Genomic DNA, 18,122 nt, shown 5'->3' with positions numbered 1-18,122 from the left:
CTGATAGTGTAGCGTGTAAGTGGGTGAAGATCTTCATTATATATCTGATAGTGTAGCGTGTAAGTGGGTGAAGATCTTCATTATATATCTGAGAGTGTAGCGTGTAAGTGGGTGAAGATCATTATTATATATCTGAAAGTGGAGCGTGTAAGTGGGTGAAGATCTTCATTATATATCTGATAGTGTAGCGTGTAAGTGGGCGAAGATCTTCATTATATATCTGATAGTGTAGCGTGTAAGTGGGTGAAGATCTTTATTATATATCTGATAGTGCCGCGTGTAAGTGGGTGAAGATCTTCATTATATATCTGATAGTGTAGCGTGTAAGTGTGTGATGATCTTCATTATATATCTGATAGTGCCGCGTGTAAGTGGGTGAAGATCTTCATTATATATCTGATAGTGTAGCGTGTAAGTGGGTGAAGATCTTCATTATATATCTGATAGTGTAGCGTGTAGGTGGGTGAAGATCTTCATTATATATCTGATAGTGTAGCGTGTAAGTGGGTGAAGATCTTCATTATATATCTCATAGTGTAGCGTGTAAGTGGGTGAAGATCTTCATTATATATCTGATAGTGTAGCGTGTAAGAGGGTGAAGATCTTTATTATATATCTGATAGTGTAGCGTGTAAGTGGGTGAAGATCTTTATCATATATCTGATAGTGGCGCGTGTAAGCGGGTGAAGATCTTCATTATATATCTGATAGTGTAGCGTGTAAGTGGGTGAAGATCTTTATTATATATATGATAGTGTAGCGTGTAAGTGGGCGAAGATCTTCATTATATATCTGATAGTGTAGCGTGTAAGTGGGTGAAGATCTTCATTATATATCTGATAGTGTAGAGTGTAAGTGGGTGAATATCTTCATTATATATCTGATAGTGTAGCGTGTAAGTGGGTGAAGATCTTCATTATATATCTGATAGTGTAGCGTGTTAGTGGGTCAATATCTTCATTATATATCTGATAGTGTAGCGTGTAAGTGGGCGAAGATCTTCATTATATATCTGATAGTGTAGCGTATAAGTGGGTGAAGATCTTCATTATATATCTGATAGTGTAGCGTATAAGTGGGTGAAGATCTTCATTATATATCTGATAGTGCCGCGTGTAAGTGGGTGAAGATCTTCATTATAGATCTGATAGTGTAGCGTGTAAGTGGGTGAAGATCTTCATTATATATCTGATAGTGTAGCGTGTAAGTGGGTGAAGATCTTCATTATATATCTGAGAGTGTAGCGTGTAAGTGGGTGAAGATCATTATTATATATCTGAAAGTGTAGCGTGTAAGTGGGTGAAGATCTTCATTATATATCTGATAGTGTAGCGTGTAAGTGGGCGAAGATCTTCATTATATATCTGATAGTGTAGCGTGTAAGTGGGTGAAGATCTTTATTATATATCTGATAGTGCCGCGTGTAAGTGGGTGAAGATCTTCATTATATATCTGATAGTGTAGCGTGTAAGTGTGTGATGATCTTCATTATATATCTGATAGTGCCGCGTGTAAGTGGGTGAAGATCTTCATTATATATCTGATAGTGTAGCGTGTAAGTGGGTGAAGATCTTCATTATATATCTGATAGTGTAGCGTGTAGGTGGGTGAAGATCTTCATTATATATCTGATAGTGCCGCGTGTAAGTGGGTGAAGATCTTCATTATACATCCGATAATATAGCATGTTAGTGGATTAGTTCATCATTATATATCTAACAGTGCAGCGTGTAAGTGTGTGAAGATCTTCATCATTATATATCTAAGAGTGCAGCGTGTAAGTGGGTGAAGATCTTCATCATTATATATCTAAGAGTGCAGCGTGTAAGTGGGTGAAGCTCTCGTTATATATCTGATAGTGTAGCGTGTAAGTGGGCGAAGATCTTCATTATATATCTGATAGTGTAGCGTGTAAGTGGGTGAAGATCTTCATTATATATCTGATAGTGTAGCATGTAAGTGGGTGAAGATCTTCATTATATATCGGATAGTGCCGCGTGTAAGTGGGTGAAGATCTTCATTACATATCTGATAGTGTAGCGTGTAAGTGGGTGAAGATCTTCATTATATACCTGATAGTGTAGCGTGTAAGTGGGTGAAGATCTTCATTATATATCTGATAGTGTAGCGTGTAAGTGGGCGAAGATCTTCATTATATATCTGATAGTGTATCGTGTAAGTGGGTGAAGATCTTCATTATATATCTGAGAGTGTAGCGTGTAAGTGGGTGAAGATCTTCATTATATATCTGATAGTGTAGCGTGTAAGTGGGTGAAGATCTTTATTATATATCTGATAGTGTAGCGTGTAAGTGGGTGAAGATCTTCATTATATATCTGATAGTGTAGCGTGTAAGTGGGTGAATATCTTCATTATATATCTGATAGTGTAGCGTGTAAGTGGGTGAAGATCTTCATTATATATCTGATAGTGTAGCGTGTAAGTGGGTGAATATCTTCATTATATATCTGATAGTGTAGCGTGTAAGTGGGCGAAGATCTTCATTATATATCTGATAGTGTAGCGTGTAAGTGGGCGGAGATCTTCATTATATATCTGATAGTATAGCGTGTAAGTGGGTGAAGTTCTTTATTATATATCTGATAGTGCCGCGTGTAAGTGGGTGAAGATCTTCATTATATATCTGAGAGTGTAGCGTGTAAATGGGTGAAGATCTTCATTATATATCTGATAGTGTAGCGTGTAAGTGGGCGAAGATCTTCATTATATATCTGATAGTGCCGCGTGTAAGTGGGTAAAGATCTTCATTATATATCTGATAGTGTAGCATGTAAGTGGGTGAAGATCTTCATTATATATCTGATAGTGTAGCGTGTAAGTGGGTGAAGATCTTCATTATATATCTGATAGTGTAGCGTGTAGGTGGGTGAAGATCTTCATTATATATCTGATAGTGCCGCGTGTAAGTGGGTGAAGATCTTCATTATATATCCGATAATATAGCATGTTAGTGGATTAGTTCATCATTATATATCTAACAGTGCAGCGTGTAAGTGGGTGAAGATCTTCATCATTATATATCTAACAGTGCAGCGTGTAAGTGGGTGAAGATCTCCATCATTATATATCTAAGAGTGCAGCGTGTAAGTGGGTGAAGCTCTCGTTATATATCTGATAGTGCCGCGTGTAAGTGGGTGAAGATCTTCATCATTATATTTCTAAGAGTGCAGCGTGTAAGTGGGTGAAGCTCTCGTTATATATCTGATAGTGTAGCGTGTAAGTGGGCGAAGATCTTCATTATATATCTGATAGTGTAGCGTGTAAGTGGGTGAAGATCTTCATTATATATCTGATAGTGCCGCGTGTAAGTGGGTGAAGATCTTCATTATATATCTGGCAGTGCCGCGTGTAAGTGGGTGATGATCTAAATTATATATCTGATAGTGCCGCGTGTAAGTGGTGAAGATCTTCATTATATATCTGATAGTGTAGCGTGTAAGTGGGTGAAGATCTTTATTATATATCTGATAGTGTAGCGTGTAAGTGAGTGAAGATCTTCATTATATATCTGATAGTGTAGCGTGTAAGTGGGCGAAGATCTTTATTATATATCTGATAGTGTAGCGTGTAAGTGGGCGAATATCTTCATTATATATCTGATAGTGCAGCGTGTAAGTGGGCGAAGATCTTCATTATATATCTGATAGTGTAGCGTGTAAGTGGGTGAAGATCTTCATTATATATCTGAGAGTGTAGCGTATAAGTGGGTGAAGATCTTCATTATATATCTGATAGTGTAGCGTGTAAGTGGGTGAAGATCTTCATTATATATCTGATAGTGTAGCGTGTAGGTGGGTGAAGATCTTCATTATATATCTGATAGTGCCGCGTGTAAGTGGGTGAAGATCTTCATTATATATCCGATAATATAGCATGTTAGTGGATTAGTTCATCATTATATATCTAACAGTGCAGCGTGTAAGTGGGTGAAGATCTTCATCATTATATATCTAACAGTGCAGCGTGTAGGTGGGTGAAGATCTCCATCATTATATATCTAACAGTGCAGCGTGTAAGTGGGTGAAGCTCTCGTTATATATCTGATAGTGCCGCGTGTAAGTGGGTGAAGATCTTCATCATTATATTTCTAAGAGTGCAGCGTGTAAGTGGGTGAAGCTCTCGTTATATATCTGATAGTGTAGCGTGTAAGTGGGCGAAGATCTTCATTATATATCTGATAGTGTAGCGTGTAAGTGGGTGAAGATCTTCATTATATATCTGATAGTGCCGCGTGTAAGTGGGTGAAGATCTTCATTATATATCTGGTAGTGCCGCGTGTAAGTGGGTGATGATCTAAATTATATATCTGATAGTGCCGCGTGTAAGTGGTGAAGATCTTCATTATATATCTGATAGTGTAGCGTGTAAGTGGGTGAAGATCTTTATTATATATCTGATAGTGTAGCGTGTAAGTGAGTGAAGATCTTCATTATATATCTGATAGTGTAGCGTGTAAGTGGGCGAAGATCTTTATTATATATCTGATAGTGTAGCGTGTAAGTGAGTGAAGATCTTCATTATATATCTGATAGTGTAGCGTGTAAGTGGGCGAAGATCTTTATTATATATCTGATAGTGTAGCGTGTAAGTGGGCGAATTTCTTCATTATATATCTGATAGTGTAGCGTGTAAGTGGGCGAAGATCTTCATTATATATCTGATAGTGTAGCGTGCAGGTGGGTGAAGATCTTCATTATATATCTGAGAGTGTAGCGTATAAGTGGGTGAAGATCTTCATTATATATCTGATAGTGCCGCGTGTAAGTGGGTGGAGATCTTCATTATATATCTGATAGTGTAGCGTGTAAGTGGGTGAAGATCTTCATTATATATCTGATAGTGTAGCGTTTAAGTGGGTGAAGATCTTCATTATATATCTGATAGTGTAGCGTGTAAGTGGGTGAAGATCTTCATTATATATCTGATAGTGTAGCGTGTAAGTGGGTGAAGATCTTCATTATATATCTGATAGTGTAGCGTGTAAGTGGGCGAAGATCTTCATTATATATCTGATAGTGTACCGTGTAAGTGGGCGGAGATCTTCATTATATATCTGATAGTATAGCGTGTAAGTGGGTGAAGATCTTTATTATATATCTGATAGTGCCGCGTGTAAGTGGGTGAAAATCTTCATTATATATCTGAGAGTGTAGCGTGTAAATGGGTGAAGATCTTCATTATATATCTGATAGTGTAGCGTGTAAGTGGGCGAAGATCTTCATTATATATCTGATAGTGCCGCGTGTAAGTGGGTAAAGATCTTCATTATATATCTGATAGTGTAGCATGTAAGTGGGTGAAGATCTTCATTATATATCTGATAGTGTAGCGTGTAAGTGGGTGAAGATCTTCATTATATATCTGATAGTGTAGCGTGTAGGTGGGTGAAGATCTTCATTATATATCTGATAGTGCCGCGTGTAAGTGGGTGAAGATCTTCATTATATATCCGATAATATAGCATGTTAGTGGATTAGTTCATCATTATATATCTAACAGTGCAGCGTGTAAGTGGGTGAAGATCTTCATCATTATATATCTAACAGTGCAGCGTGTAAGTGGGTGAAGATCTCCATCATTATATATCTAAGAGTGCAGCGTGTAAGTGGGTGAAGCTCTCGTTATATATCTGATAGTGCCGCGTGTAAGTGGGTGAAGATCTTCATCATTATATTTCTAAGAGTGCAGCGTGTAAGTGGGTGAAGCTCTCGTTATATATCTGATAGTGTAGCGTGTAAGTGGGCGAAGATCTTCATTATATATCTGATAGTGTAGCGTGTAAGTGGGTGAAGATCTTCATTATATATCTGATAGTGCCGCGTGTAAGTGGGTGAAGATCTTCATTATATATCTGGTAGTGCCGCGTGTAAGTGGGTGATGATCTAAATTATATATCTGATAGTGCCGCGTGTAAGTGGTGAAGATCTTCATTATATATCTGATAGTGTAGCGTGTAAGTGGGTGAAGATCTTTATTATATATCTGATAGTGTAGCGTGTAAGTGAGTGAAGATCTTCATTATATATCTGATAGTGTAGCGTGTAAGTGGGCGAAGATCTTTATTATATATCTGATAGTGTAGCGTGTAAGTGGGCGAATATCTTCATTATATATCTGATAGTGTAGCGTGTAAGTGGGCGAAGATCTTCATTATATATCTGATAGTGTAGTGTGCAAGTGGGGGAAGATCTTCATTATATATCTGAGAGTGTAGCGTATAAGTGGGTGAAGATCTTCATTATATATCTGATAGTGTAGCGTGTAAGTGGGTGAAGATCTTCATTATATATCTGATAGTGTAGCGTGTAGGTGGGTGAAGATCTTCATTATATATCTGATAGTGCCGCGTGTAAGTGGGTGAAGATCTTCATTATATATCCGATAATATAGCATGTTATTGGATTAGTTCATCATTATATATCTAACAGTGCAGCGTGTAAGTGGGTGAAGATCTTCATCATTATATATCTAACAGTGCAGCGTGTAAGTGGGTGAAGATCTCCATCATTATATATCTAAGAGTGCAGCGTGTAAGTGGGTGAAGCTCTCGTTATATATCTGATAGTGCCGCGTGTAAGTGGGTGAAGATCTTCATCATTATATTTCTAAGAGTGCAGCGTGTAAGTGGGTGAAGCTCTCGTTATATATCTGATAGTGTAGCGTGTAAGTGGGCGAAGATCTTCATTATATATCTGATAGTGTAGCGTGTAAGTGGGTGAAGATCTTCATTATATATCTGATAGTGCCGCGTGTAAGTGGGTGAAGATCTTCATTATATATCTGGTAGTGCCGCGTGTAAGTGGGTGATGATCTAAATTATATATCTGATAGTGCCGCGTGTAAGTGGTGAAGATCTTCATTATATATCTGATAGTGTAGCGTGTAAGTGGGTGCAGATCTTTATTATATATCTGATAGTGTAGCGTGTAAGTGAGTGAAGATCTTCATTATATATCTGATAGTGTAGCGTGTAAGTGGGCGAAGATCTTTATTATATATCTGATAGTGTAGCGTGTAAGTGGGCGAATATCTTCATTGTATATCTGATAGTGTAGCGTGTAAGTGGGCGAAGATCTTCATTATATATCTGATAGTGTAGCGTGCAAGTGGGTGAAGATCTTTATTATATATCTGAGAGTGTAGCTATAAGTGGGTGAAGATCTTCATTATATATCTGATAGTGCCGCGTGTAAGTGGGTGAAGATCTTCATTATATATCTGATAGTGTAGCGTGTAAGTGGGTGAAGATCTTCATTATATATCTGATAGTGTAGCGTGTAAGTGGGTGAAGATCTTCATTATATATCTGATAGTGTAGCGTGTAAGTGGGTGAAGATCTTCATTATAAATCTGATAGTGTAGCGTGTAAGTGGGTGAAGATCTTCATTATATATCTGATAGTGTAGCGTGTAAGTGGGCGAAGATCTTCATTATATATCTGATAGTGTAGCGTGTAAGTGGGTGAAGATCTTTATTATATATCTGATAGTGCCGCGTGTAAGTGGGTGAAGACCTTCATTATATATCTGAGAGTGTAGCGTGTAAGTGGGTGAAGATCTTCATTATATATCTGATAGTGCCGCGTGTAAGTGGGTGAAGATCTTCATTATATATCTGATAGTGTAGCGTGTAAGTGGGTGAAGATCTTCATTATATATCTGATAGTGTAGCGTGTAAGTGGGTGAAGATCTTCATTATATATCTGATAGTGCCGCGTGTAAGTGGGTGAAGATCTTCATTATACATCTGATAGTGCCGCGTGTAAGTGGGTGAAGATCTTCATTATATATCTGATAGTGTAGCGTGTAGGTGGGTGAAGATCTTCATTATATATCTGATAATTCCGCGTGTAAGTGGGTGAAGATCTTCATTATATATCTGATAGTGCCGCGTGTAAGTGGGTGAGGATCTTCATTATATATCTGATAGTGCCGCGTGTAAGTGGGTGAAGATCTTCATTATATATCTGATAGTGCCGCGTGTAAGTGGGTGAAGATCTTCATTATATATCTGACAGTGCCGCGTGTAAGTGGGTGAAGATCTTCATTATATATCTGATAGTGCCGCGTGTGAGTGGGTGAAGATCTTCATTATATATCTGATAGTGTAGCGTGTAAGTGGGCGAATATCTTCATTATATATCTGATAGTGTAGCGTGTAAGTGGGTGAAGTTCTTCATTATATATCTCATAGTGTAGCGTGTAAGTGGGTGAAGATCTTCATTATATATCTGATAGTGTAGCGTGTAAGAGGGTGAAGATCTTTATTATATATCTGATAGTGTAGCGTGTAAGTGGGTGAAGATCTTTATCATATATCTGATAGTGGCGCGTGTAAGTGGGTGAAGATCTTCATTATATATCTGATAGTGTAGGGTGTAAGTGGGTGAAGATCTTTATTATATATATGATAGTGTAGCGTGTAAGTGGGCGAAGATCTTCATTATATATCTGATAGTGTAGCGTGTAAGTGGGTGAATATCTTCATTATATATCTGATAGTGTAGCGTGTAAGTGGGTGAAGATCATTATTATATATCTGATAGTGTAGCGTGTAAGTGGGTGAAGATCTTCATTATATATCTGATAGTGTAGCGTGTAAGTGGGCGAAGATCTTCATTATATATCTGATAGTGTAGCGTGTAAGTGGGTGAAGATCTTTATTATATATCTGATAGTGCCGCGTGTAAGTGGGTGAAGATCTTCATTATATATCTGAGAGTGTAGCGTGTAAGTGGGTGAAGATCTTCATTATATATCTGATAGTGTAGCGTGTAAGTGGGTGAAGATCTTCATTATATATCTGATAGTGTAGCGTGTAAGTGGGTGAAGATCTTCATTACATATCTGATAGTGTAGCGTGTAAGAGGGTGAAGACCTTCATTATATATCTGATAGTGCCGCGTGTAAGTGGGTGAAGATCTTCATTATATATCTGATAGTGTAGCGTGTAAGTGGGCGAATATCTTCATTATATATCTGATAGTGTAGCGTGTAAGTGTGTGAAGATCTTCATTATATATCTGATAGTGCCGCGTGTAAGTGGGTGAAGATCTTCATTATATATCTGATAGTGCCGCGTGTAAGTGGGTGAAGATCTTCATTATATATCTGATAGTGCCGCGTGTAAGTGGGTGAAGATGTTCATTATATATCTGATAGTGCCGCGTGTAAGTGGGTGAAGATCTTCATTATATATCTGATAGTGCCGCGTGTAAGTGGGTGAAGATCTTCATTATATATCTGATAGTGCCGCGTGTAAGTGGGTGAAGATCTTCATTATATATCTGATAGTGTAGCGTGTAAGTGGGTGAAGATCTTCATTATATATCTGATAGTGTAGCGTGTAAGTGGGTGAAGATCTTTATCATATATCTGATAGTGGCGCGTGTAAATGGGTGAAGATCTTCATTATATATCTGATAGTGTAGCGTGTAAGTGGGTGAAGATCTTTATTATATATCTGATAGTGTAGCGTGTAAGTGGGCGAAGATCTTCATTATATATCTGATGGTGTAGCGTGTAAGTGGGTGAAGATCTTCATTATATATCTGATAGTGTAGCGTGTAAGTGGGTGAATATCTTCATTATATATCTGATAGTGTAGCGTGTAAGTGGGTGAAGATCTTCATTATATATCTGATAGTGTAGCGTGTAAGTGGGTGAAGATCTTCATTATATATCTGATAGTGCCGCGTGTAAGTGGGTGAAGATCTTCATTATATATCTGATAGTGTAGCGTGTAAGTGGGTGAAGATCTTCATTATATATCTGATAGTGTAGCGTGTAGGTGGGTGAAGATCTTCATTATATATCTGATAGTGCCGCGTGTAAGTGGGTGAAGATCTTCATTATATATCTGAGAGTGTAGCGTGTAAATGGGTGAAGATCTTCATTATATATCTGATAGTGTAGCGTGTAAGTGGGTGAAGATCTTCATTATATATCTGATAGTGTAGCGTGTAAGTGGGTGAAGATCTTCATTATATATCTGATAGTGTAGCGTGTAAGTGGGTGAAGATCTTCATTATATATCTGATAGTGCCGCGTGTAAGTGGGTGAAGATCTTCATTATATATCTGATAGTGTAGCGTGTAAGTGGGTGAAGATCTTCATTATATATCTGATAGTGTAGCGTGTAGGTGGGTGAAGATCTTCATTATATATCTGATAGTGCCGCGTGTACGTGGGTGAAGATCTTCATTATATATCCGATCATATAGCATGTTAGTGGATTAGTTCATCATTATATATCTAACAGTGCAGCGTGTAAGTGGGTGAAGATCTTCATCATTATATATCTAACAGTGCAGCGTGTAAGTGGGTGAAGATCTTCATCATTATATATCTAAGAGTGCAGCGTGTAAGTGGGTGAAGCTCTCGTTATATATCTGATAGTGCCGCGTGTAACTGGGGGAAGATCTTCATCATTATATATCTAAGAGTGCAGCGTGTAAGTGGGTGAAGCTCTCGTCATATATCTGATAGTGTAGCGTGTAAGTGGGCGAAGATCTTCACTATATATCTGATAGTGTAGCATGTAAGTGGGTGAAGATCTTCATTATATATCTGATAGTGCCGCGTGTAAGTGGGTGATGATCTTCATTATATATCTGATAGTGCCGCGTGTAAGTGGGTAAAGATCTTCATTATATATCTGATAGTGTAGCATGTAAGTGGGTGAAGATCTTCATTATATATCTGATAGTGCCGCGTGTAAGTGGGTGATGATCTTCATTATATATATGATAGCGCCGCGTGTAAGTGGGTGAAGATCTTCATTATATATCTGATAGTGTAGCGTGTAAGTGGGTGAAGATCTTCATTATATATCTGATAGTGTAGCGTGTAAGTGGGTGAAGATCTTCATTATATATCTGATAGTGTAGCGTGTAAGTGGGTGAAGATCTTCATTATATATCTGATAGTGTAGCGTGTAAGTGGGTGAAGATCTTCATTATATATCTGATAGTGTAGCGTGTAAGTGGGTGAAGATCTTCATTATATATCTGATACTGTAGCGTGTAAGTGGGTGAAGATCTTTATTATATATCTGATAGTGCCGCGTGTAAGTGGGTGAAGATCTTCATTATATATCTGAGAGTGTAGCGTGTAAATGGGTGAAGAACTTCATTATATATCTGATAGTGTAGCGTGTAAGTGGGCGAAGATCTTCATTATATATCTGATAGTGCCGCGTGTAAGTGGGTGAAGATCTTCATTATATATCTGATAGTGTAGCGTGTAAGTGGGTGAAGATCTTCATTATATATCTCATAGTGTAGCGTGTAAGTGGGTGAAGATCTTCATTATATATCTGATAGTGCCGCGTGTAAGTGGGTGAAGATCTTCATTATATATTTGATAGTGTAGCGTGTAAGTGGGTGAAGATCTTCATTATATATCTGATAGTGTAGCGTGTAGGTGGGTGAAGATCTTCATTATATATCCGATAATATAGCATGTTAGTGGATTAGTTCATCATTATATATCTAACAGTGCAGCGTGTAAGTGGGTGAAGATCTTCATCATTATATATCTAACAGTGCAGCGTGTAAGTGGGTGAAGATCTTCATCATTATATATCTAAGAGTGCAGCGTGTAAGTGGGTGAAGCTCTCGTTATATATCTGATAGTGTAGCGTGTAAGTGGGCGAAGATCTTCATTATATATCTGATAGTGTAGCGTGTAAGTGGGTGAAGATCTTCATTATATATCTGATAGTGTAGCATGTAAGTGGGTGAAGATCTTCATTATATATCGGATAGTGCCGCGTGTAAGTGGGTGAAGATCTTCATTACATATCTGATAGTGTAGCGTGTAAGTGGGTGAAGATCTTCATTATATATCTGATAGTGTAGCGTGTAAGTGGGTGAAGATCTTCATTATATATCTGATAGTGTAGCGTGTAAGTGGGCGAAGATCTTCATTATATATCTGAGAGTGTAGCGTGTAAGTGGGTGAAGATCTTCATTATATATCTCAGAGTGTAGCGTGTAAGTGGGTGAAGATCTTCATTATATATCTGATAGTGTAGCGTGTAAGTGGGTGAAGATCTTCATTATATATCTGATAGTGTAGCGTGTAAGTGGGTGAAGATCTTTATTATATATCTGATAGTGTAGCGTGTAAGTGGGTGAAGATCTTCATTATATATCTGATAGTGTAGCGTGTAAGTGGGCGAAGATCTTCATTATATATCTGATAGTGTAGCGTGTAAGTGGGTGAATATCTTCATTATATATCTGATAGTGTAGCGTGTAAGTGGGTGAAGATCTTCATTATATATCTGATAGTGTAGCGTGTAAGTGGGTGAATATCTTCATTATATATCTGATAGTGTAGCGTGTAAGTGGGCGAAGATCTTCATTATATATCTGATAGTGTAGCGTGTAAGTGGGCGGAGATCTTCATTATATATCTGATAGTCTAGCGTGTAAGTGGGTGAAGATCTTTATTATATATCTGATAGTGCCGCGTGTAACTGGGTGAAGATCTTCATTATATATCTGAGAGTGTAGCGTGTAAATGGGTGAAGATCTTCATTATATATCTGATAGTGTAGCGTGTAAGTGGGCGAAGATCTTCATTATATATCTGATAGTGCCGCGTGTAAGTGGGTAAAGATCTTCATTATATATCTGATAGTGTAGCATGTAAGTGGGTGAAGATCTTCATTATATATCTGATAGTGTAGCGTGTAAGTGGGTGAAGATCTTCATTATATATCTGATAGTGTAGCGTGTAAGTGGGCGAAGATCTTCATTATATATCTGATAGTGTAGCGTGTAAGTGGGTGAAGATCTTCATTATATATCTGATAGTGTAGCGTGTAAGTGGTGAAGATCTTCATTATATATCTGATAGTGTAGCGTGTAAGTGGGTGAAGATCTTCATTATATATCTGATAGTGTAGCGTGTAAGTGGGCGAAGATCTTCATTATATATCTGATAGTGTAGCGTGTAAGTGGGTGAAGATCTTTATTATATATCTGATAGTGCCGCGTGTAAGTGGGTGAAGACCTTCATTATATATCTGAGAGTGTAGCGTGTAAGTGGGTGAAGATCTTCATTATATATCTGATAGTGTAGCGTGTAAGTGGGTGAAGATCTTCATTATATATCTGATAGTGTAGCGTGTAAGTGGGTGAAGATCTTCATTATATATCTGATAGTGTAGCGTGTAAGTGGGTGAAGATCTTCATTATATATCTGATAGTGCCACGTGTAAGTGGGTGAAGATCTTCATTATATATCTGATAGTGTAGCGTGTAAGTGGGTGAAGATCTTCATTATATATCTGAGAGTGTAGCGTGTAGGTGGGTGAAGATCTTCATTATATATCTGATAGTGCCGCGTGTAAGTGGGTGAAGAACTTCATTATATATCTGATAGTGTAGCGTGTAAGTGGGTGAAGATCTTCATTATATATCTGATAGTGTAGCGTGCAAGTGGGCGAATATCTTCATTATATATCTGATAGTGTAGCGTGTAAGTGGGTGAAGATCTTCATTATATATCTGATAGTGTAGCGTGTAAGTGGGTGAAGATCTTCATTATATATCTGATAGTGTAGCGTGTAAGTCTGTGAAGATCTTCATTATATATCTGATAGTGTAGCGTGTAAGTGGGTGAAGATCTTCATTATATATCTGATAGTGTAGCGTGTAAGTGGGTGAAGATCTTCATTATATATCTGATAGTGTAGCGTGTAAGTGGGCGAAGATCTTCATTATATATCTGATAGTGTAGCGTGTAAGTGGGTGAAGATCTTTATTATATATCTGATAGTGCCGCGTGTAAGTGGGTGAAGACCTTCATTATATATCTGAGAGTGTAGCGTGTAAGTGGGTGAAGATCTTCATTATATATCTGATAGTGTAGCGTGTAAGTGGGTGAAGATCTTCATTATATATCTGATAGTGTAGCGTGTAAGTGGGTGAAGATCTTCATTATATATCTGATAGTGTAGCGTGTAAGTGGGTGAAGATCTTCATTATATATCTGATAGTGCCGGGTGTAAGTGGGTGAAGATCTTCATTATATATCTGATAGTGTAGCGTGTAAGTGGGTGAAGATGTTCATTATATATCTGAGAGTGTAGCGTGTAGGTGGGTGAAGATCTTCATTATATATCTGATAGTGCCGCGTGTAAGTGGGTGAAGAACTTCATTATATATCTGATAGTGTAGCGTGTAGGTGGGTGAAGATCTTCATTATATATCTGATAGTGTAGCGTGCAAGTGGGCGAATATCTTCATTATATATCTGATAGTGTAGCGTGTAAGTGGGTGAAGATCTTCATTATATATCTGATAGTGTAGCATGTAAGTGGGTGAAGATCTTCATTATTTATCTGATAGTGCCGCGTGTAAGTGCGTGAAGATCTTCATTATATATCTGATAGTGCCGCGTGTAAGTGGGTGAGGATCTTCATTATATATCTGATAGTGCCGCGTGTAAGTGGGTGAAGATCTTCATTATATACCTGATAGTGCCGCGTGTAAGTGGGTGAAGATCTTCATTATATATCTGATAGTGCCGCGTGTAAGTGGGTGAAGATCTTCATTATATATCTGATAGTGTAGCGTGTAAGTGGGCGAATATCTTCATTATATATCTGATAGTGTAGCGTGTAAGTGGGTGAAGATCTTCATTATATTTCTGATAGTGTAGCGTGTAAGTGGGTGAAGACTTTATTATATATCTGATAGTGTAGCGTGTAAGAGGGTGAAGATCTTTATTATATATCTGATAGTGTAGCGTGTAAGTGGGTGAAGATCTTTATCATATATCTGATAGTGGCGCGTGTAAGTGGGTGAAGATCTTCATTATATATCTGATAGTGTAGCGTGTAAGTGGGTGAGGATCTTTATTATATATCTGATAGTGTAGCGTGTAAGTGGGCGAAGATCTTCATTATATATCTGATAGTGTATCGTGTAAGTGGGTGAAGATCTTCATTATATATCTGATAGTGTAGCGTGTAAGTGGGTGAATATCTTCATTATATATCTGATAGTGTAGCGTGTAAGTGGGTGAAGATCTTCATTATATATCTGATAGTGTAGCGTGTAAGTGGGTCAATATCTTCATTATATATCTGATAGTGTAGCGTGCAAGTGGGTGAAGATCTTCATTATATATCTGATAGTGTAGCGTATAAGTGGGTGAAGATCTTCATTATATATCTGATAGTGCCGCGTGTAAGTGGGTGAAGATCTTCATTATATATCTGATAGTGTAGCGTGTAAGTGGGTGAAGATCTTCATTATATATCTGATAGTGTAGCGTGTAAGTGGGTGAAGATCTTCATTATATCTCTGATAGTGTAGCGTGTAAGTGGGTGAAGATCATTGTTATATATCTGATAGTGTAGCGTGTAAGTGGGTGAAGATCTTCATTATATATCTGATAGTGTAGCGTGTTAGTGGGCGAAGATCTTCATTATATATCTGATAGTGTAGCGTGTAAGTGGGTGAAGATCTTTATTATATATCTGATAGTGCCGCGTATAAGTGGGTGAAGATCTTCATTATATATCTGAGAGTGTAGCGTGTAAGTGGGTGAAGATCTTCATTATATATCTGATAGTGTAGCGTGTAAGTGGGTGAAGATCTTTATTATATATCTGATAGTGCCGCGTGTAAGTGGGTGAAGATCTTCATTAAATATCTGAGAGTGTAGCATGTAAGTGGGTGAAGATCTTCATTATATATCTGATAGTGCCGCGTGTAAGTGGGTGAAGATCTTCATTATATATCTGATAGTGCCGCGTGTCAGTGGGTGAAGATCTTCATTATATATCTGATAGTGCCGCGTGTAAGTGGGTGAAGATCTTCATTATATATCTGATAGTGCCGCGTGTAAGTGGGTGAAGATCTTCATTATATATCTGATAGTGCCGCGTGTAAGTGGGTGAAGATCTTTATTATATATCTGATAGTGTAGCGTGTAAGTCGGCGAAGATCTTCATTATATATCTGATAGTGTAGCGTGTAAGTGGGTGAAGATCTTCATTATATATCTGATAGTGTAGCGTGTAAGTGGGTGAAGATCTTCATTATATATCTGATAGTGTAGCGTGTAAGTGGGTGAAGATCTTTATCATATATCTGATAGTGGCGCGTGTAAATGGGTGAAGATCTTCATTATATATCTGATAGTGTAGCGTGTAAGTGGGCGAAGATCTTCATTATATATCTGATAGTGTAGCGTGTAAGTGGGTGAAGATCTTTATTATATATCTGATAGTGCCGCGTGTAAGTGGGTGAAGACCTTCATTATATATCTGAGAGTGTTTCGTGTAAGTGGGTGAAGATCTTCATTATATATCTGATAGTGTAGCGTGTAAGTGGGTGAAGATCTTCATTATATATCTGATAGTGCCGCGTGTAAGTGGGTGAAGATCTTCATTATATATCTGATAGTGTAGAGTGTAAGTGGGTGAAGATCTTCATTATATATCTGATAGTGCCGCGTGTAAGTGGGTGAAGATCTTCATTATATATCTGATAGTGTAGCGTGTAAGTGGGTGAAGATCTTCATTATATATCTGAGAGTGTAGCGTGTAGGTGGGTGAAGATCTTCATTATATATCTGATAGTGCCGCGTGTAAGTGGGTGAAGAACTTCATTATATATCTGATAGTGTAGCGTGTAAGTGGGTGAAGATCTTCATTATATATCTGATAGTGTAGCGTGCAAGTGGGCGAATATCTTCATTATATATCTGATAGTGTAGCGTGTAAGTGGGTGAAGATCTTCATTATATATCTGATAGTGTAGCGTGTAAGTGGGTGAAGATCTTCATTATATATCTGATAGTGTAGCGTGTAAGTCTGTGAAGATCTTCATTATATATCTGATAGTGTAGCGTGTAAGTGGGTGAAGATCTTCATTATATATCTGATAGTGTAGCGTGTAAGTGGGTGAAGATCTTCATTATATATCTGATAGTGTAGCGTGTAAGTGGGCGAAGATCTTCATTATATATCTGATAGTGTAGCGTGTAAGTGGGTGAAGATCTTTATTATATATCTGATAGTGCCGCGTGTAAGTGGGTGAAGACCTTCATTATATATCTGAGAGTGTAGCGTGTAAGTGGGTGAAGATCTTCATTATATATCTGATAGTGTAGCGTGTAAGTGGGTGAAGATCTTCATTATATATCTGATAGTGTAGCGTGTAAGTGGGTGAAGATCTTCATTATATATCTGATAGTGTAGCGTGTAAGTGGGTGAAGATCTTCATTATATATCTGATAGTGCCGCGTGTAAGTGGGTGAAGATCTTCATTATATATCTGATAGTGTAGCGTGTAAGTGGGTGAAGATGTTCATTATATATCTGAGAGTGTAGCGTGTAGGTGGGTGAAGATCTTCATTATATATCTGATAGTGCCGCGTGTAAATGGGTGAAGAACTTCATTATATATCTGATAGTGTAGCGTGTAAGTGGGTGAAGATCTTCATTATATATCTGATAGTGTAGCGTGCAAGTGGGCGAATATCTTCATTATATATCTGATAGTGTAGCGTGTAAGTGGGTGAAGATCTTCATTATATATCTGATAGTGTAGCATGTAAGTGGGTGAAGATCTTCATTATATATCTGATAGTGCCGCGTGTAAGTGCGTGAAGATCTTCATTATATATCTGATAGTGCCGCGTGTAAGTGGGTGAGGATCTTCATTATATATCTGATAGTGCCGCGTGTAAGTGGGTGAAGATCTTCATTATATATCTGATAGTGCCGCGTGTAAGTGGGTGAAGATCTTCATTATATATCTGATAGTGCCGCGTGTAAGTGGGTGAAGATCTTCATTATATATCTGATAGTGCCGCGTGTAAGTGGGTGAAGATCTTCATTATATATCTGATAGTGTAGCGTGTAAGTGGGCGAATATCTTCATTATATATCTGATAGTGTAGCGTGTAAGTGGGTGAAGATCTTCATTATATTTCTGATAGTGTAGCGTGTAAGTGGGTGAAGACTTTATTATATATCTGATAGTGTAGCGTGTAAGAGGGTGAAGATCTTTATTATATATCTGATAGTGTAGCGTGTAAGTGGGTGAAGATCTTTATCATATATCTGATAGT

This window comes from Sinohyriopsis cumingii, unplaced genomic scaffold, assembly GCF_028554795.1.
Source record: "Sinohyriopsis cumingii isolate HCF-2022 unplaced genomic scaffold, ASM2855479v2 utg000441l, whole genome shotgun sequence".
Lineage (NCBI taxonomy): Eukaryota > Metazoa > Mollusca > Bivalvia > Unionida > Unionidae > Sinohyriopsis > Sinohyriopsis cumingii.
The sequence above is the reverse complement of the archived record's forward strand: the minus strand, read 5'-3'. Positions refer to the sequence as shown.